This window comes from Physcomitrium patens, chromosome 5 (assembly GCF_059467195.1).
Source record: "Physcomitrium patens ecotype Gransden chromosome 5, ASM5946719v1, whole genome shotgun sequence".
Lineage (NCBI taxonomy): Eukaryota > Viridiplantae > Streptophyta > Bryopsida > Funariales > Funariaceae > Physcomitrium > Physcomitrium patens.
Window position 1 is genome coordinate 15,028,403 of NC_143414.1, and position 22,127 is coordinate 15,050,529.

The 22,127-nt window shown below is 27.1% G+C and overlaps 1 long non-coding RNA gene across 1 annotated transcript; it reads right to left on the reverse strand.

Annotated features, from left to right (window-relative positions):
- Window positions 1-20,696: 20,696 nt before the first annotated feature.
- Window positions 20,697-21,550, reverse strand: LOC149989302 (uncharacterized). The gene is made up of 2 exons (XR_016503173.1): window positions 20,971-21,550; window positions 20,697-20,845 (listed from the first exon to the last, which is right to left on the reverse strand). It is a non-coding gene; the product is annotated as an uncharacterized LOC149989302 (long non-coding RNA).
- Between the last annotated feature and the right edge of the window lie 577 nt (window positions 21,551-22,127).

Sequence of the window (22,127 nt, forward strand, 5' to 3'; positions counted from 1 at the left end):
ATTAAAAGCCACTATAAATAATATTTACTTTATTTCTTAAATAATATGACAAATAACTATGAACTAATAATTATTAACAAGTACTAAATAAGAAAATTGTATAAAATTGATAACTACAAAATATTATAGGGATACTCAAAAAATTATATATATATATATATATATATATATATATATATATATATATATGTTTTTCTTCTAATATTATATTTTTAAAACATCATAATCTTATTAGAATTAAAATATAAAAAACCTTTCATAACTTAAATTTTTTTTGAATATAATATTATATTATTTAGGTCTATAATTTTTGAAATTATTTTAAATTATTTATAATTAGTGTTATCCTTAAAAAATTCAAAAAATGATTTGGAATTATTAATTTAGATACTACATTAGTATATTCTAAATATAAAAAGATCACAATTATAACATACATATAATATTTAAAAAATCGCAAAAATAAGAATTTTTTTCTTAATTATAAAATATCTTTTTTATAAAAATTTAATATAAGATTTAAATAATACTATATATATTTATTTATTTTTTATATATTTCAAAATATTTTTATTTTTATAGAATAGATCTTAATCAATATAATATGAAAAATATTTTTTAAACTTTATAAATTCTCTTGATATATATATTTATTAAGTACCAATTAGAATTTGAAATTCCATAAAGAAATTCTAATATTAAAAAACTTCCATTGAGATGATAAAGCCAAAAAGCTTTTTAAAACATTATAAACTTTTTTTCTATTAGAAACATTGTATTAATAAAATAAAATTTAAAAAAAGTCTAAAAAATAAAATTATATAATATTAATAAGAAAAAAAATTAGTAAATTTAAATATAAGATAGAAAATTATTAAACTAGTTATGGCCAAATATAAAGCAATTAAATAGACTTGAATTAGCATTAGACAACATAAAAGATATTAATAAGGCTAAAAATGGATTTAATTTTACTTCTATATTTACTAACTACTATGACAATTATATCATTGTCAATAGTTTAGATGTTAATATGACTTATATAGAATTACATATAGATATAATTTAAAACTAGAAAAAATCTTTAAAATTCTTTAAAGACATTATTTATATAGTTGTTAAAAATAAGAACTCAAAGAAGATATGTAAATAAGTGAAAAATGAATCAAAGAGAGATGAAAAATTAAAAATAAAAAAGTATATATATTCAATAAGAAACTAAAATGGCTACTCCAAAAGGCTAGAAAACTAGAGACTCTTGAAACTAAACTAGAAGCAAAAAAAAAGAAATAATAGGAATAAAGAAGGCTTCATTCTTGCCTCTATATATACTATCTATCCAAGAACTATGTAGCAATATTCTATAGGACCTCTAATACGTGTCTAATTTGTAAGACACATGTCTTAGCTTGCAAGGCAAGTTTCTTATAAGTGCATTATAAGCTACCAATATGTGTGATACTTGACTAACTTGTTTGCCAAGTTTCCAATCTATTAATTATCTATAGATATATATAAAGGTGAAATAATGTCTATGAAGTTTCTAGAAAGCTTTTTTACAAGCTATTATGAAATTAATCTACTTTTTTGTTTTTCTACCTATTCATATTATTTAGATAACTATAAAAATATTTATGATATTATCTCTCATTTTAGAGATGAACTCTACAAGAAGTAGTAATCACATGTTGAAGAAGTCCAAAATGTGGCAAATTGTATTCGCTACATCATTTGATTGTTGTTTCCTTCAAAGATAGTTGATAGATTCTTTTAGTCATTGATAATGTTCCATTTAAGGAAGTCCACCTTGTTATTTGATCATTGTTGAGGCCTTTGTAACTTCCTTCAAACAAAACATTTGTAATATCATCAAGAATCTTTTCTATCTCCAATAAAATCATCAAACATTGGGAATCTCTTCTAAGGTCATGATATTACATACGTTATATTTTGCCATCTATTTAAGAAAAAATATGTTATTCTTAAAGGTCTTCATCTTGATTATGTTCTTTTGAAGGCTATGATAATCATAATGTCTTGTCTAATGTTGTGTGATAATACAACTATATAGTAAAAAATAAAAATATGGTTTTTATTATAGAAGATTCTAATAAAAATATATAGTAGAAAAATAAAGATAAATAATAATAAGGTAATAAAAGATTTGTTTTTAATGCTATCTTTTATAGAAGAGACTTCTATTTATTTTGTAGAAGCATAAATGAGCCAAATCTGGATAAATGAGATAAGAAATTAATATAAACATATTTAAAAGAGAATTAATAATAGATTAAAGAAAAAATTATCTCAAACTATCAAAATTAATATCCATGGAGGACCAATTGTCAACTTGGATCAAAATTAGACCCCAAGGCACAAAATTACACACCTACAGCAACTTTGATACTCTTTTGTAAATTAAAAAGTAGAATTTGAGAGCAAACTTGAAGAGAGATTTTTAAATATTAATTTCATGTTATTTAAATTAATATTGAGATTTTGGGAGATTTTCAAAATTATTGATGAACTTGGTAGAGAAATAAAAATAAATTTACATATTTTAGGATTTTGTGAGTTTCATAGTGAATTTATAGGTAAAAATTGAAAAGTTTGTTGTTGTGCTTGTTGGAAATGTAAGTGAAAAATTTGAAGTCAATGAAGCAATTAGATTTAAGTGTTTGAGGATTTTTATAGATTGTGGTCTCAAATAATTAATATTTAGGGTCAGTGAAGGATTCCACAATTTGGCAATATTTGCTAGTTTGATTGGAGCAAAAATTTATGAGAATAATTTAAACTTAAATATTTATACACAATTCAAATTTTGGAGCAATTGAACAATCTAAGAAGGAAAAATTTGTATTAAAAGATCAATGTTCAAGTCAGAGAAAGATGGTAGCCAATAATCAAAAGGTTTGGTGAGCTTTTCTTCTAATTGATATATGCAATCTTCTTCAATTTCTTTTTTGCTTATTGCTAACTTATTTGTTTCAAGGTGTAAAAAATTTGATTCAAAATCAATAGTTTAATCATTAGTTATTAAATTATTAATTTACTATATGTTTATTATGAATTTTATTTAAGATTTAGGATTTGATTATAGATTAATCAAGATTGATTTAGGATCTAGAATTTAGGATTTTATTAATATTTCATTAGATTTGATCTAAAATTTGATTAATATTTATTAATATTTTAATTAAAAAAATTATTAGGATTTGATCTAAGATTTGATTCAAATTCAATATGATTCAATTAGAATTTTAATTAAGGTTTGACTTAGGATTTATTTAGGATTTATCTAAGATTTATATTTTTAATATTTAAAAAGTATTTTTTATTATTTTTTATAAGTTTTTATTTCTAATATTTCTATAAAATTATTAGTATTATTTTAAAGATTTATTTTTATAGTTTTTAAAGATTTCATTGTTATTTTTTTAAAGTTTAATTTATGAATTTTTTTGTGTTTCTTTTATAAATTCTTTTAATTTAATTTTAAATTCATTAAAATTTTATTAAGATTATTAAAGATTATTTAAATTTTTTTTAAGACTCTATTAGACTTGGCAAGTTTGTTGTTGTTTTTCTACTTACCTTCCACAAGTAGGTGTTTAGTGCATTTACAAGCAAGAACACACATAATATAATACCAATAATTCAGCAAATGATAGCTCTTGAATTAAATTTGATGATTGTTGGTTCTCCATCTCTTTAAAGCCACAAATATATAAAAACTACAAACAAGGACTAAAAGTTGGATGCAATCTTTTTTAAATTAGAGTTTTTTATATATCAAATATTTAATATCTTTTATATTAATTTTGATGGATAGTGTTGATGAAAAGTATTAACCTTCTTCACTACATTTGAAAGATTCTTTGCTATTTGACATGTGCTTTTATTAACATCATATATGTGCCAATGAATAAGATATTCTAACCTATCTCAATGCCGCCTTGAATCTAAAACTACTTCAACTTCAAATTCTTTATTATTATCCACTTCTATAGAAAGAGATTGTATTTATCTTCTTCTTAAATTATTTACTATCTTATATGGCTAAAAAAGAGATATATAAAATATAAGATGAATCTTCATAGATTCCAATAGATATAATCAATAGGCAATATGATTGAATTGTTTAAAAATAAGAAATGGTCCAAGCCTATAATAATCCAACTTATTATATAAATGACTAATTATGATATTGCAATGAAGTAATTATACTTTATTGCCAATATAAAATTAAGGCTACTTCTTGCTATAAACATCCGTGTTGGTCTTTTATTGTTCTTGAATTTCTTTTTTATCAAGCCTTTATTGTTGTATAGAACTCAAATAAATAATTTGTCAATTTTTTTGCTATAGGATTATTAATTTTTTTTAAAAAAAAGTATCAATTTGTAGATGATAAATATAATTAATAAAAAAAGATGTTTATTAATTAGAAGAATGTACCATATTATTATAAGTAAACTTTACTAATGGCAAAAAACTTATTTAATCAACTTATTAGTAGTTGATAGAACATCTTAAATGCTACTCCAAATTTTTATTTATGCACTCCATCTATCCATTATTTTAAAGATGAAAAAGCCAAAGAGAGCTTTATATCCACTTTTAAAATCTTAAAAAATATTTTTCAAAATCTTGATATAAATTGAGCCTTTCTATCCAATACAATATCTTTAGGCAATCTATGATAGCAAAAGATATTGTCAAAAAAAAGCTTAGCCATTTCTTCACATGTGAAAGATTTTTTATATGGTACAAAACAAGCCATCTTAGTAAAATGAACTACTATTACAAATGTAAAATTATACAAACTTGACATTGAAAGATTTGTGATAAAATCCATAGAAATAAAAGACCATAGTTGTTTTGAAATATGTAATGTTTAAAAAATTCCATTAGATTGATGACATGGAATTTTTGATCTTAAATAAAAATCTGTCACGGACATACTTATATAAGTTAGTAATTACATATACAAATACGTGGAAGTAAGTAAAAGTAGGTAAAAATAGGTTAAATCTATAATATTTAATGTAGAAGCTTCCTAGAAGCTTCATAGACGCTACTTTGACTTCATAGGAGTCTTTAATTGACTTTTTGGATTGGAAACGTGGTCAACAAGTTGGCCATGTGTCACACATGTTGTTAGCTTGAAGATCAAGCTAATTATGTGGCCCACACGTAGAAAAACTTGCCTTGTAAGTCAAGGCATATGTCTTACAAAGTCAACACATATTGGAGGTCCTATAAAACGTCGCCACATAGCCCCTAATTAGATATTATATATAGAGACAAGAATGAAGCCTTCTTCACTCTTGTCAACTCCTTTCTTCCTTCTAGTCTAGTTTCAAGGTCTCTAGTTTTCTTGTCTTTTGGCAATAGCCATTCTAGTTTCTCTTTCAATATACATACTTATTTATTTCTATTTTGTTAACTTTCTTTGAGTGAAGGCTCACTTATCTGAATTGATTTTTCATCGAGTTCTTGTCCTTGACAGATTGACAAGAATACACCTACAATATCAGAGCTTTGTCTAATCTTGATTAAGAGTAGATTATCCTTTTTTCTTGATAAGATATAAGCATATTAGAAGTTGCGGATTACCCTCTTCTAAACTGATATTGTCCTTAGTATTTTCTTTGTTCTCAAGTCCTCTCTTCTATTTCTCTTGAGCGATATTACACATCTTCTCTCTTCTAAGTATTATCATGGCAGAACTTGTTGAAATGAAGAGTGCAATGGCACAAATACAAGAGCAATTGAGGGAGTTAATGCTTGCGATGCATCAACTCAATTTACCACCACAAGGAGCAACAAGATTGATAGGAAGTGAAGATATAGAAATGGTTGGAGCTGCTTCAATATCTGCACCAAACCATATTCTTTTTCCTATGGTAGAACATCCTTCAAATAATAGAAAACCAAGAATTTTTCTACTCGAGAAGTTTGATGGCACCAGATCCAAGTTTCGAGGATTTATCAATCAAGTGCAACTTATGATTGAACTTCAACCCCAAAGCTATCCAACTCTAGGATCGCAAGTTAGATTCATTGGTATGCTTCTTTCAAGTTCAACACTATCGTGGTTTTCATCTTTTCTTGAACGACAAGATCCAATATTGGATAATCTAGAGGCTTTTTTGGTGGAGTTTCGATCCATGTATGGAGAACATGATGCAATTCGTGTTGCAACCAATAAGATCCATATTTTACGACAAGACCATCGATCAGTAATATTGTATACTTCACAATTTTGACAACTTGTAACTAATATCAAGTGGGATAATGTTGCACTTATTAGCCAATTTCTCTATGGATTACAATATGAGGTAAAAAAATTAATGCTCAACTTATTTGATCCTCAAACATTGAGTCAAGCAATTGACTTTGCTGTGAAGTGTGATAATCGCCTTTCTGAATTCTGATCTGAGAACCATACAAGTGGACCTCAACGTTACTATAATTCAATGGCAACACCAACACCTCTTCAACACATACATTGGAAAGTAGAGGATATGCAAATTGATGCAGTACGTTTCAAACCTCTTACTAAGCAAGAAAAGACTTGTCCTCGTCAAGAAGGATTATGTTTATATTGTGAAGAACTAACGTAAATTACTCAATATTGTCCAAAGAAACAACGCAATCACAAAATGATGAGTATGGCTGTGAAAGAAGACAATATGTCGGAAAACGAATTTGTCCAGCTACAATAGGGACCGTGCGGCTGGAACCTTACACAACATCTTGTAAAGGTCCTATTCTCTCCTCAGAGCCCTCTCCTTGTTTTACATTAAATTTATGTTAGGACCTAAACATTACAAAGTCTCTGCCTTATTAGATTCAGGAGCATCAACGTATTTTTTAGATGAAGAATTCACTAAAAGATATAGCATATCTTTAGTAAAGAAAACCAAACCTGTTCATGTAGAAGTCATAGATAGTCGTCCATTGTCTTCTCGAGATATTACTCACAAAACCGTTCCTATAGAAGTAATAATCAATGGTCATATTAATTTTGTAGTATTGAATATCATTAGATCTCCCTCTAATCCAGTCAATTTAGGATTATTGTGGTTAGAAAAATACAACCTTCAAATAGATTGGATTTCCCGAACTCTTACTTTTTCTAAAAGTATAACTAATAGTGTAGTTAATCAAGTAGAGAGTCATAAGTCCAGTTCAATTAAACCCGTATTTATAGGTGCAAAAGCTTTCTTGCATGCTGTTATGAAAGAATTGCCATATATTATTTATGCCACACATGTTTCTACTCGTGAAAAGACTTCAATGGACATTCCAAGCCAATATCAAGAATTTCAAGCTGTATTCAAAAAATAAGAATGCGGATACACTCCCAGAACATCATCCATATGATTGTTCAATTGACGTTCAAGAAGGAGCACAACCGCCATTCGGACCAATCTACAGTTTATCACAAAATGAATTGACTGAACTCAAGGAGTATATTGAAGAAAATCTAGCCAAGAATTTCATACGCCATTCAAAATCTTCGATAGGAGCTCCAATTCTATTTGTGAAGAAAAAAGATGGATCATTGCGGATGTGTATTGATTATCGAGGACTCAACAAGATTACCATCAAAAATAGGTATCCACTACCTTTAATATCTGGACTTCTTGATCAATTGAATCAAGCTAAGATCTATACAAAAATAGATCTCTGGAGAGCATACAATCTAGTACGCATCAAAGAAGGAGATGAATAGAAGACTGCGTTTCGAACTAGGTATGGACATTTTGAATACAACGCCATGCCTTTTGGACTTACAAATGCACTAGCAGCTTTTCAACATCTAATAAATGATGTTCGAGAGTTTTTGGATGATTTTATGGTCTGTTATCTAGACAACATCTTGATCTATTCTAAGAATCTAGATGAACATGAACTTCATGTTCGTCATGTGATACAAAAATTAAGAGATGCAGGACTCTATGCCAAGATAGAAAAGTGTGTATTTCATACTACTCAAGTCGATATTTTAAGTATCATCGTTTCAAATGATGGACTTATGATGGATCCTAAGAAAGTTCAAACTATTATAGATTAGAAGATCCCAAAAACGGTAAGAGATGTCCAATATTTTTTGGGATTTGTCAACTACTATCGGATCTTCATCAAAGACTTCTCTTGAGTTGCAGCTCCACTTACACGTTTGACTTGTAAAGACAAATTCCAATAGATTCAAGAAGGGAAAGTTGCTTTTGAATCTTTGAAGACAGCGTTTGTTTCTACACCAATCTTCTATTGTGTTGATTTTTCCAAAGCATTTTTTATGGAAACAGATGCATCACACTTTGCTCTGGATGCGATTTTATTTTAGATGGAAACAGATGATAAATTTCATCCAGTAGCCTTTCATTCAAGAAAATTCACAATAACAGAAATCAATTATGAGATCCACGATAAAAAACTTCTTGCAATTATGGATTCTTTTCAAGAATGGCATCATTATCTAAAAGGCGCTTTCAATCTAGTCACCATGTATACAGATCACAAGAACCTCAAATATTTTATGTTAGCATGCATATTAAATCGTCGTCAAGCTCGTTGGAACATGTCTTTATCAAGATTTGAGTTCATCATCACTTATCAGCCAGAAAAATACAAGGTTTGTTCGATGCCTTCTTTAGACGTTCTTATCTTGCACCAAAAGAAGGAGATACAGCTTTTGAGTAACAAAGAATGGTTCTCTTGAAGCCGGAGTAATTTCATCTTCGAGGAATAAAATCAACATTGACTGTTGATTTAACTTTTCTTAAGCAAACCCAGTTAAGTATGTCTTCAGACCCTCTTGTTCATGATATCAAGAATAATTCTTCTAAATCTCATGATCCCTCTAAATTTGAATTCAAGAACAACTTACTCTATTTCGAACGATGCCTATATATTCCAGAAGGAGAAGCACGTTTACGTGTTCTTCAAGCTCGTCACGACTTTCCAACAGCAGGATATTTTGGATATAATAAGACTTTGGAACTGATATCTAGGGATTTTTAGTGGCCTCAAATGTGGAAGGCAGTTAAAGATTTTGTACAATCATGTGATGTTTGCTCAAGATCAAAAACTCCTTGTCATCGACCTTTTGGACTTTTTCAGCCATTATCCATTCCAGAACAACCATGGTCTTCTATTCCTATGGACTTCATAACAGATCTTCCAATCTCAGGTTCTTATGATTCTATATTCGTGATAGTAGATCGTTTTACCAAGATGGCACATTTTGTATCATGTACAAAATCTATCATACGTGAAGAAACAGCCAAGCTCTTTCTTGACAATATCTATCACTATTATGGATTATCCAAGGATATTATATCAGATAGGAGAATTCAATTTGTATTAAGATTTTGGCAGATTCTTTTCAAGATTCTAAAAGTGGATATAAAACTATCTTCGACATTCCATCCTCAAACTGATGGACAAACGGAGCGTGTTAATCAAGTTTTGGAGCAATATTTAAGATGTACCATTAACTACCAACAAGATGATTGGACAACTCTTTTGCCATTGACAGAGTTTGCTTACAATAAAACGGTACATTGTTCTACAAAACAAACACCTTTCTTTGCTAATTATGGTTATCATCTACGACTTGATACTTTTGACTTTTCAAAAGTTGATAATCTTGCTGCAAAAGATTTGGCGATTCATTTATCAGAGCTGCATGCAACGATGAAGGTATAGTTAAAAGAGGCTCAAGAACAACAAAAGGTCAATGCGGATGTCTATCGAAACGAACAACCACCATTCCTCTTGGGTGATAAGATATGGCTATTTCATCACAATATCAAGTCCACTCGTCCTTGTGATAAGTTGGACTATCGAAGGTTGGGACCATTTTCTATTTCTGTACAAATCAATCCAGTTGCATATTGTTTACATCTATCGGAGTCAATGAAAATCCATCCAGTATTCCACATGTCCCTTCTTGAACCATATAAAATAGTGGACATACCAAGAAGACGACAAGCTCGACCTCCTCCTATAGAAGTGGACAATAATGAAGAATTTGAAGTAGAAGAAGTCTTAGATTCAAGGCGGCGCCAAAATAAATTAAAATATCTTGTCCATTGGTGCGGATATGATATTAGTGAACGCACATGGGAGCCAATAAAGAATCTTGCAAATGCAACAAAGGCGGTGGAGGCTTTTCATCGACGACATCCATCAAAATTAAGATGAAAATCTTCTTTATAAAAGAAACAAGATCTAGGCAAGATAACATTCTACTTTCAATCATTGTTCATAGCTTCTTTATAGTAGTGATGCTCAGGAGATGGAGAACCAACAACCAGTGGATTCGTCTCAAGAGCCTTCATTTGTTGACTTGTCAGATGAGACATTACGATTGTCACAACTTTCAAGACGATGCAATCAAGATAAAGATCTTCAAGAACGACATATTCTTCCTGGAATAGATGGCGAGATACAACGTGTTTGGTATCACGATTTGGGAAGGGACTCTCAATGTTTGGTGATTTTACTAGAGGTAGGAACAACTCTTGATGGTGTTCCAAATGTTCTATTCAAAAGAAGTTATGAAGGCCTCAACAATGATCAAATAATTGGGTGGACTTCCCACCTTGGTATGGGACACTACCGATGGTTGAGAGGCCCTATCAATCATCTTCGAAGAGAACAAAGATTAGAGTATGTGGCAAACACAATTTGCCGCATCATAGATTTTTTCAACATATGATGACCGCTCCTCGTGGAACTCGTCCCTAGAAGGGGGGATAATGTCACGGACATACTTATATAAGCTAGTAATTACATATATAAATAGGTGGAAGTAAGTAAAAATAGGTAAAAGTAAGTTAATTCTATATTGTTTAATATGAAAGCTTCATAGAAGCTTCATAGATGCTGCTTTGACTTCATAGGTGTCTTTAATTGACTTTTTGGATTACAAACGTGGTCAACAAGTTGGCCATGTTCCACACATGTTGTTAGCTTGAAGATCAAGCTAATTATGTGGCTCACACGTAGAAAAACTTGCCTTGTAAGTCAAGGCATGTGTCCTACAAAGTCAACACATATTGGAGGTCCTATAGAACGTTGCCATGTAGTCCTTAATTAGATACTATATATAGAGACAAGAGTGAAGCCTTCTTCACTCTTGTCAACTCTTTTCTTGCTTCTAGTCTAGTTTTAAGGGTCTCTAGTTTTCTTGTCTTTTGGCAATAGTCATTCTAGTTTCTCGTTCAATATACATACTTATTTATTTATATTTTTTTTACTTTCTTTCAGTAAAGGCTTACTTGTCTGAATTGATTTTTCATCGAGTTCTTGTCCTTGACAATATCACATAATTATACAAAGTCTTTGACTACTTTTGATATTTGAGACCTCCAAAAATCTCTCAATATTAGCTCTAAAGTCTTATTGTATTTAAAATATCTAACTACAAGAAAGTCATGATGAGCTTGAAAAATACATAATTGTGCTTTGCCTTTTAGATTATATAATTTTCTTTTGAAATAAATTAGATTGTTATTAAATTTAAACTTAAAAATATTATAAATTTTAAAAGATTTATTTTTATTTTTATTATAAAGAAGAAGATTAAATGACATATTCAATTGAACTTACTTAAAAAATGTTAAGCCAATAGTCAATATTGATTTTATTACTTAAAGATGAAAATTCTTTGGCTTCAAAAAAACCATTCTTTGTTAATTAAAAGCTGCATCTCCTTTTTTTGGTACAAGATAAGAATGTTTAAAAAAGATTTCTAAAAAATCTTATTGTATTTTGAGTCAATAAGTGATTTTAATAAAGACATCTTCCAACAAGCTTCACAACAATTTAAAAGATATGCCAATATGAAATTTTTGAGGTTCTTATGATCTATATACATAATGACTAGATTTAAAGGACCTTCTAGATAACGATGCCATTCTTGAAATGAATCCATGATTTTAAAAAGTTCTTTATCATGGATTCTATAGTTAATCTAGGCTACTAAAAGTTTTTTGGAATAAAAAGCTACTAGGTGGAGCTTATCATCTACATCCATTTGTGACAAAAAAACACCTATAGGAAAGTCTAATGCATTTATTTCTATAAAAAATGCCTTGAAATAATTGACATAATACAAGATTAATGTAGAAATAAATTTTGTCTTCAAGGCTTCAAAAATTGCTTTAGCTTCTTTGCTCCATTCAAATTTATCTTAATATGTCAAATATATGAAAAAAACCACAACTTGAAAAAAGTTCTTAATAAAGTTTTGATAATAATTCACAAATCCTAAAAAATATTATATATCTTTAATTATTTTTGTGATCTTCTCATATTTGATAGTCTAGACCTTCTTAAAATCTATCATAAGGCTATCATTTGAAATAATGTATCATAAGAAGTCAACTTGAATAACGTGAAATATATACTTTTTTATATTGGTGTATAATCCTATATTTTTTAGTTTAAGTATGACATGACAAACATGGAGTTGATGTTCTTCAATTTTTTTATAGTAGATTAACATGTCTAGATAACAAACAATAAAGTCATCAAGAAACTCACAAAAGATATCATTCATTAGCTGTTGAAAAGTAGCTTATGTATTTGTGAGTCCAAACAATATGACATTATATTTAAAATATCCTTACTTGGTTCAAAATATAATTTTTTATTCATTTCTTTTTTTTGATGCATATCAAGTTATATACTCTCTATAGATCTATTTTTGTATAGATCTTTGTTTGATTGAATTGATCAAGAAGTCTTCAAATAAGACATAAAGGATACCTATTCTTTATGGTGATCTTGTTAAGTTCTTAGTAGTCTATACACATCCATAAAGATCTATTTTTTTTTCTTTACAAATGAAATGGGAATTCATGATGGAGATTTTAAATGGCATATGAAGTTCTTGGCTAAGATTTTATCAATGTATTTCTTTAATATAACCAACTCATTCTGCAATAAGTTGTAGATTGGTTTAAATTGGTGGTTGAGCTCTTTCTTGAAGATTAATTGAACAATCATAGGATCAATGTTTTAGAAGAATATTTGTATTTTTCTTTTCAAAAAAATTATTGTATTATATAAAATCTTGCTTAAAAAATGCATTGACTAGTTGGCTTTGAAAGAAAAAAGAGATTTATAATAAATCCTAAGAAATCTAATAGAATCATACATAAATTATAACTAAAGCTTAATAAATATAATCAAATATTTATTGAGCCTATTTAAATTTTATATAAATTATAAAAAAAACACAAAAAAATCTTAAAGAAATTTTTAAAAAATTATAAAGAAATAAGAAAAAAATAAAATTTAAAAGAATAAAAAAGAAATTCAAAAGAAATTCTTAAAAAATATAAAATAAATCTATAAGAATCTTAAAGATTCCTTATAAAATCCTAAAAAAATCCTAAAAAAATTCAAAAAAAAATCCTAAATCCTAAACCAACCTGAATTAGATCCTAAATTCTAATTCAACCCTAATCAAATTCTAAGTTACAAAAAGAATTAATTAAATTTTAAATCCTAAACCAAATCTGAATGATTTTTTAAACATATCCTAACCAAAACTTAACCAATTTAAATCAATCCTAAGGTAGTTTAGAACATCAATATCTATTGATTGAAAAATTTATCTTGCCTTAAAAATTTACATATCTCTCAATCTCTTAATTAACAACAAGCACAAAAAATTTTAAAAAATCAAACTCAAAAAATGAGAGAAAAATGTCATAATCCATTTAGGTATCGGCTAGCTTTCCTCTTTGATCTTAATGTTGATCTTCCAGAAAAAATGATTCCTAATTAAATCATCAACTTTCTCTCAAATTTTTTATAAGTATTGAAGGTTTAGTCAAGTATTAGTTGTATTAAAAATCATTTTAGTCCAATAAGAAAATTATTACAAATCTTTGATAACCTTACTAGGCCTAAAATTCCAATTTTTGAGATCTTAATTCACTTGAATTTCAATAATTTCCAATCCAATTGTCCAATTAAGCTCAAATTCATATTATATGCTTAGTACAATTATATTCACAATCCTACAAGATTTCATCTATAGATCTGCTACAAAATTCATAAAATTGTCCAAATTATAAATCCTATTTTATTTCACAAAACCTAAAATCACCCAAAACAACCTTGACTTTGCAAAGCTCTTACAAAATCATTACAAACTTAAAATTTTCAAATTTAATGCTTTAAAAAATCTTATAAAGTCTTCTGTTAAATCCAATTCTTTGATTTACAAAAGAATCTTGGAATCACCATAGGTGTGTGATTTTGTGCATTAGGATATGATTTCAATCCACATTGACAACCAATCCTCTTTGAATATCAATTTTTATCTTTTCAAGATAATTTTTGCTAAAATCATTTCTAATTCTCTCCTACATATGTTTATATTCTTTATTTTTCTAATCTATTTTATTTTTTCTTATTTATGATCCTACAAAGTAAATAGAAGTCCACTTTGTAAAAAAACAATATTTATACTTTTAATTTACTAAACTTTATCTATTATCTATATTTCTAAGATAATTTGCTACAATATTTTGAAATAAGATCTTTTAAAATATAATATTTTTTTCTTTCTTTCATCTATTTGCCATATTATATTATGACAACTTTCTTAAAATCTTGATATTGACTAATGATATTATTTGACATCTTTCTACCATCAAAAATAGACATGACATATATAACAAAAAATGACCCTTTTTTTGCTATATGCATGAAAGCTATTGCACCTAGCAATAAGCATTTAGATGTATTAAATTTATATATTTTTCTTATAGTGTAATTCAAAACTTATTCTTCTTCGACCAAATCTTTGCGCTTGATGTCTTTCAAATAATTGATTGTTGTATGCAATGACTTAAGAAAGAAATTATTGCAAAAAATGTAATTTTGATATTATTAATAATTAATCTTTGATTTTATCTTTTAATCAATATCAAAATTAATTAATAAAAGCTTTGTCATTTCAATCCATGTCACAAGTAAGGTTTTGGAATTCAGCATCTTTTATAGTGGTTGATTATGATCTTTGTTCTAAAAATAAATGCTTCATCTGTACTACACTTTTTTGATTATTTTCTTTAAATGTGGCCATAAATACTTTTAGGAAGGAATTTTAATCATAAAAGAGATGTGAATCCTTTTTTTTTTATCAAAGGTGCAAATAAAAAGAGAGCACTTTTAGATAGAAATGTACTTATGAACTCAACTTACATAAATCCATTAAGGTATTATAAAAGATGCAACTTTAGATAAAGCTTGACTTATTGTAGAAATCCTTGAAATTTTGATCTTGTTCCATCAAACTTCTTGAGCATACTAATTTTTATCTCTTATCTTTGTAGAAGCAAGACTTCTTAGATTTGATTGTGATGTCAATCTACTTGCTTCCTTTAACTATATAACTTCTTGGCATAGAATTTGAACTTCTTCTATTGGCATAGAAATAGTGCTTCCATGGTTGGTATTGGTGATGCATGAAATTTACATCCAAAGAGTATTGAGAAGCTTGTGAAGATCTATAATAGTTATAAATTTATTCTCACTTCTACAAAGTATAGTATCTATGTTTTTTTCTTCCATTTCAAAAAACTTAATAAATTTACAAGTCAAATTAGAGAAAGATAATTTATTGACAAAATTAAAATAAAAAAATAAATGTATTCAATAAAAAATTAAAATAACCATTGCCATAGGCTAGAAAAATAGAGACTCTTGAAACTAAATTAGAAGCAAGAAAGGAGTTAACAAGAATGAAGTAGGCTTCACTCTTGCCTCTATATATACTATCTATTTAAGAGCTATGTGATAATATTCTATAGAACCTCCAATATGTATCTAATTTATAAGATACATGTCTTAACTTGCAAGATAAGTTTTCTAAAAGTACGTTACATTATTAGCTTTTATCACAAGCTATTAATACATATAACAAATGGCTAACTTATTGGCCAAATTTCTAATCTATCAATTACCTATAGATATGTATAAAAGTGAAATAATGACTATGAAGCATCTAAGAAGCTTTTCTATAAGATATTGTTAAATTAATCTACTTTTATCTATTTCTATCTATTTATACTATCTAGATAATTATAGGTATATCCATAAAAATAATATTTATTTATTTATTTATTTCATTCCTATGTACATCTATATATTTAAATAGCTTAGAAATATTTTATATTAATTTATTTTTAGATACAAGTTTTAAAAAAGTAATCAAATTAATTTATACTTTAATAGAATTTAACATATATTGCTTTATTTTTTACAAATTTTGATATTTTTTCAACAAAGAATTAATTCATAGGTCCTTTGATCTATTGATAATATCCTACACTTAATAAAAAAGACCATTAAATTATTTGATTATTGTTGAGACTATCATGATTATTTTATAATTGTACATATAAAATATTATTAAATGAAGTATCTACCTTATTAGTATCACTAAATATTAATACTTTCTTCTAAAGTTATAATATTATAATCTTTATCATTTAAAAACAATTGTAAAGTCAATTTGCGTCTACAAAGCATTTAAGAAGCTTCTCCATAAGATGATATTATATTTACTTACTTTTACTTCTACCTAACTTCTCTTATCTTTTCAACTACTAATGCCAATGTTGATGTCAGTGGTAATTTGTGCTATAATATTTTTAATTCCAATTATTCTATTATAAATATAGTAATTCAAAATATTTAGAAAAGAAAGAAAAAAAATTATTAATGCAAAACCTCTAAAATAGTTTATATTTTAAATTTAGAAGAAGTAAATATAAAACCTCTAAAATATTTTATTGCTTTTAAAAAAATTAAATTATCTATTTTATTAATTTTAAAAAATGATATTGTATTTTATTTGAATCTTAAGAATATAGGTTTAGACATACTTCTAAAAAGACCATACACACACACATATATATATATATATATATATATATGTGTGTGTGTGTATATATATATATATATATATATATATATATATATATATATATATATATATATATATATATTATAAGATAGAAAAAAAATATTATTATTATTTTTATTTATCAAAAAATTAGATGATGTTGAATAAATTTTATATATATATATATATATATATATATATATATATATATATATATATATATATATATATATATATATATATTGATAAGATTAAAAATAGCTATAATCTTACTTCTATATACACTAATTATCAAGATTATCATTTAAAATCTTTTTAAAGATTACAAGGCTTATAGCTAAAGTATCTAAATTCTATATTAATTTAATAACTATTTTTTAAAAAAAGAACTTCTAAAAGATACATGTATGATTACATGGCATATAAATAGAAAAAATAGATCCATTTTGCATCTAAAAACATTCTTTGATGCTTTTAAAAAAAGACAATATGTACCTAATATATTTTTACCTACTTCTACTTACTTCTATAAATTAAGGTAATAGATAAAATTATTTTAATTAAAAATTACTTATTATTATAATTATAATTATTTAAAATTTTTTTAAAATAATTTGTAATACATGCATAAAACCTAAAGTCTCTTATAGTGATCACATAATTTCCTTAAATTTCTTCTATTTTTAAATAATTATAATTAATATATTAATTAAAAACTAGATTAAAAATATATTTTACAGATAAAGACTTAATTTTTATAATCACAGATGGTTTAATTTCATTTAAAAAAATACTAAGTGATTTTTTTTGGTTTTCGTACTATTTTTTTTTTTTTTAGATAAAACTACCCTATTTAATATATTTTTGAAGAAAAAATTATAAATTAAATATAGTATAAAAATATTATTTTTATTAATTATAAATAATAAAGAGAATAAAATATATATTTTAAATATCTTCAATTCAAAAATAAAAAATAAAAATTTTATATTGTAATAATATTAAATTATAAAATTAAAAATTAAACATAAAAATTAATATCGAAGTTTATAAATATCCTAGTTAATCTAAAAACAATTATATATAATATTTTGAATATCTAAAACAAATTTGCTAATAGAAAGTAAAAAATTACACATCATAGATGATATTAATAAAGTAGCTTTTAAGACAATTTATCCATCAAAAAAATATAAATAGAATAAAATATAATTTTTATAAGATAAGTCTTATCTTTAAAATTTAGAATATTATATAATATAATCTTTATACAATCTAAAAATTCTAAACTTGAGTTTTTGTTATTGCAATTGTTAGATCAATTGCAATAGTTGTCACAACCTTTAACTTTTTATATACATCTCAAAGATGTATTAGGATTTTTAGATCTTTGAGTATGTTCTTATCATGAAAAGTTTTGAAATTAAAAATTTTAAAAAGATGCCTGAATTTTAGTTATATTCTTATGTATTGATAGCATTAAATATAGTTGTCGATAGGTCATTTTTTAAGAATGTTTTGAAGGTCTTAATTTAAAGAAAGTTATTAGAACATATTTATTAAGACTAAAAGAATATAATTATAGATGTAAGTTGCATAAGCATTTTTACTTGTTGATTAGAGACCAAGGAATGATACATACTATAAGCATTTTTTAACTTATCTTTGATTAATTAGAAAAATAAAGAGATGAAATGTTAAAACTTCTTGTAGAAATTATAAGTTAAAGATGGCATAATGTCATAGATATATAAAAAATTATAGCCTTTAAAAATTTCTACAAGATTCTAAATTTTTTAAAGATTTTTTAAAGATTTTTTTAAAGATGTTCACAAATTTCTAAATTCTTTTGGAATCTTCTATAAGATTGTAGAATCTTGCATTAATCTCCAAAATATTAAGAAACTTATATAAGATTCTTAAGAATTTTTTTTTAGCCATTTCGGACATTTTCTAACCTCTTAAAAAAGAATAAATATTCTAATTTCTATAAAAGATATACAATACTTCTTAAAGTCTTATTTCTAATGTAACATTCTTTTTTTTTTCTTTTTTTTTTCTTTTTTTTTCTTAATTTCTTAATGCCATGACATTACATTCTTCTACTCCTTCTAAGCAAGATATAAAAAATCTTTATTTACAATTTTTTTTGAATTTATAAAATATACATATACATAATATATTTATTATTTATAGAATCTTAGAATTATTTTATTTAAGTTTTAATGGCCAAAAACATATTAAATTTTAGTTAAACATAGAATAAAGAAATTTTTAAATGACTAAAATAAAGTAATAAATAAAAATTATTTTTAATTATTTTTAATTGATTAGAGTTTTTTTTAGAACTTTTGTATTTCAATTTATAATTTTAGAAGAATTTTCTAATCTAAGTTTGTATGATGTTATAACAAGATAAAAATCTATATTAACATATTTGTAAATCACATTCCTATTTATGGTTATTCAGATTTATGTTTTTAAAATTTTGTTCAAAATTACCAATTTGTTTTTAAAAAATTATTATATAAATTTTAAATATATTTATATGAAGAAAATCTTAGAATTATCTAAAAAGAACTTATATAAAAGATTACATGATTAACTTCATTTAATTCTGTTAAATTTGTATTTAATATGTTAAATGAAAAAATAATATTGAATATTAATGCTTGGTATTTGTGTCATTATAGAAAAGAAACATAATTAAAAGACTATGGTTAGGATCAAAATTACACCCATATTTTCTTTTTTATTTAAAAATACTAATAAGAAATTATTGTTACTAAAAGTAGTGATGGTTTGAAGCAGTACAATGGTATAATCTACTTCAAAATCATCAAATCTTTAAAAGACCATTATTTCCCTATTATTTATTGGAAAAGATAATTTTTATACTTTATTATCATTTAAGAAAAAATTAAATACAACCAAATCAGTTATTTAAAATTTAAACCTTTAAGAATTTTTTTTCTTATTCTAAATCTTTATTTTATGTTTTTTTATTTAATTCAATTTAATTTTTTTAATAATCTACTTTTTTAATCAATTTTTTTATTCCTCTTTTGATTTTATTTGACTTCAGGTTTTTTCTATTACACAAAAAAAATTAATAAAGAATTCTTTGCACACTTTGGAAGAACTACCATTCTACAAAAGCGTCAGCATGATAAACAAAAAAAAAAGAAAAAAAAAAGAAAAAAAAAGGTATTCGGGAATTTTAAAATCTAAAAACAAATAAATTATTTATATTGATTCAATCTTGAAGTCAGTGCTACAACAAAAATATCAAATATCAAATATAGATTGAGAATAATGGTACGTTGTAGGTGTTAGGTGTATCCATTCAACATTATACATATCTTTGTCTCTTTTGCACTTCTGCTTTGTCCTCTTCTCCATTACTTTTAGTTTTAATTAGTTTCATATTTTAACTTAACAAAATCATATTCTATGAGATTTTATGAGTCAGTGCTTTGTTAGAAATATTTTGTCTTTTCGTTCCATCTCATTATATATATATATATATATATATATATATATATTAAAACAAATCAAACAAATCATTCTATCTCACTATCTATCTATCTATATATATATATATATATATTAGAACAAATCAAACAAATCAAGGACGATTCAACACAGGAGACACAATAAATAAAGATAATAATAATGATAATAATAACAACAACGAAGAAACAAACAAAAGACATAAGACAAGCTTTCTTACCAACCCAAAATTACACTTTAACATTACTAACGACAACATCATCATCAGAGTTTTTGTCACATATGTTAACCAAGCCGCACAATACCATCCATTTTGTCCAGGCGGTGACTAGGTTGGGTGGATCCAGGAAGGAAGGTCCGATGAGGGGAGAAGCCATGCTGCACACCCACACATACACAATGGAATCAATTAGCGAGGACATTATAGAAAACTGCACAAGAAACCCACTCTAAAAGCAAGGCACAAAATTATAATACATAATCGATTTGTGTAGGTGATTTACATGTGTAGGTGACAAAATGCAATAGGGGAGGGGGAGGGGGGCGCAGCACGAAAGAGGTGTGGCGATGGGGACACAACATCCCTGCGGGGGACCCATGTGGCCTCGTGGCTGCAATGGCACAATTGTCATGCAATTGTGCAGGGGAGGGGGGGACAAGTACAGGGGCCGTCCCGTGACATCGATCGAGCACGGAGCTCAGCCTCATCCTCAGAGACTCGTCTGGCCCGCTGCCGAAAGCGCCTCTACGGTGGTTTCTGGCTGCAGTAGTAGCTAGCTAGCCTCACTTTGGCATCTGCCTTCTCGATGGACGCAACGTACAATACTGGCCAGTGGCTGAACACGCTGCTGGGATGGGATGGGATGAGCTGATAGAATTGCCGGTGGGCGTGTTTTGCTGCTACTCACCCTCTTCCTCCTCTTCATTCTCATTCTCTCTTTCCTCCTCTCTCAGGAGGACTCGGGAACTGGACGTGGTCACACTCTAGGCGTATGAGCCAATAGATCACACCAAGTGGGAGCCTGTCTCGATGTGCAGCTGCTACTTATGAGCTCATGCTACAATGCCACCACTTTAGGCCTTCGGTCGGCTGCCACAGTCTTATCGACTGCCGGACAGGATAAGAGCTCGAGGTTCCTCTTTTGCATTCTCTTTTTTGTGGTACTGATTTGTACCATGGAGGGGACCTACTACTGGATGGGTCGCGGAGCCCGGCTTATTGCATCCCTCTCGAGAGAAATAAAACTTTATATCTACTACCTGGCGCCCGCCTGGCCAAGGCCCAATGTCAGAGCTGCCCGACCTGGTTCTGCAGTCGAAGGCAGAGTTGGTTTAGTGTGTATGTGTGTGTGATAAGGACAGGAGTCGGGAGGCGACATTGTGACACGCTACCTAGACAAAGCTGTGACAAGCATGATCACTATCTTTTTTTCTTTCTCTTTTCTCTCTTTTTTCTTTTCGGTTGAAAGCTCCACGAATGATTGTTTACACAAACGGTCTTACCCCAACCAGCATATTTGAAGCTCGTGGCCGCTTTTTGCCAGAATCATGCGTGGGTGTGAATTGTGGGGGCTACCGCCCATGACTCGGTAAAAAAAATGTTGTTGGAAATCATCTTCCCTTCACTCAGCGATTCATGCTGCAAGAAGAGGCAACCTCG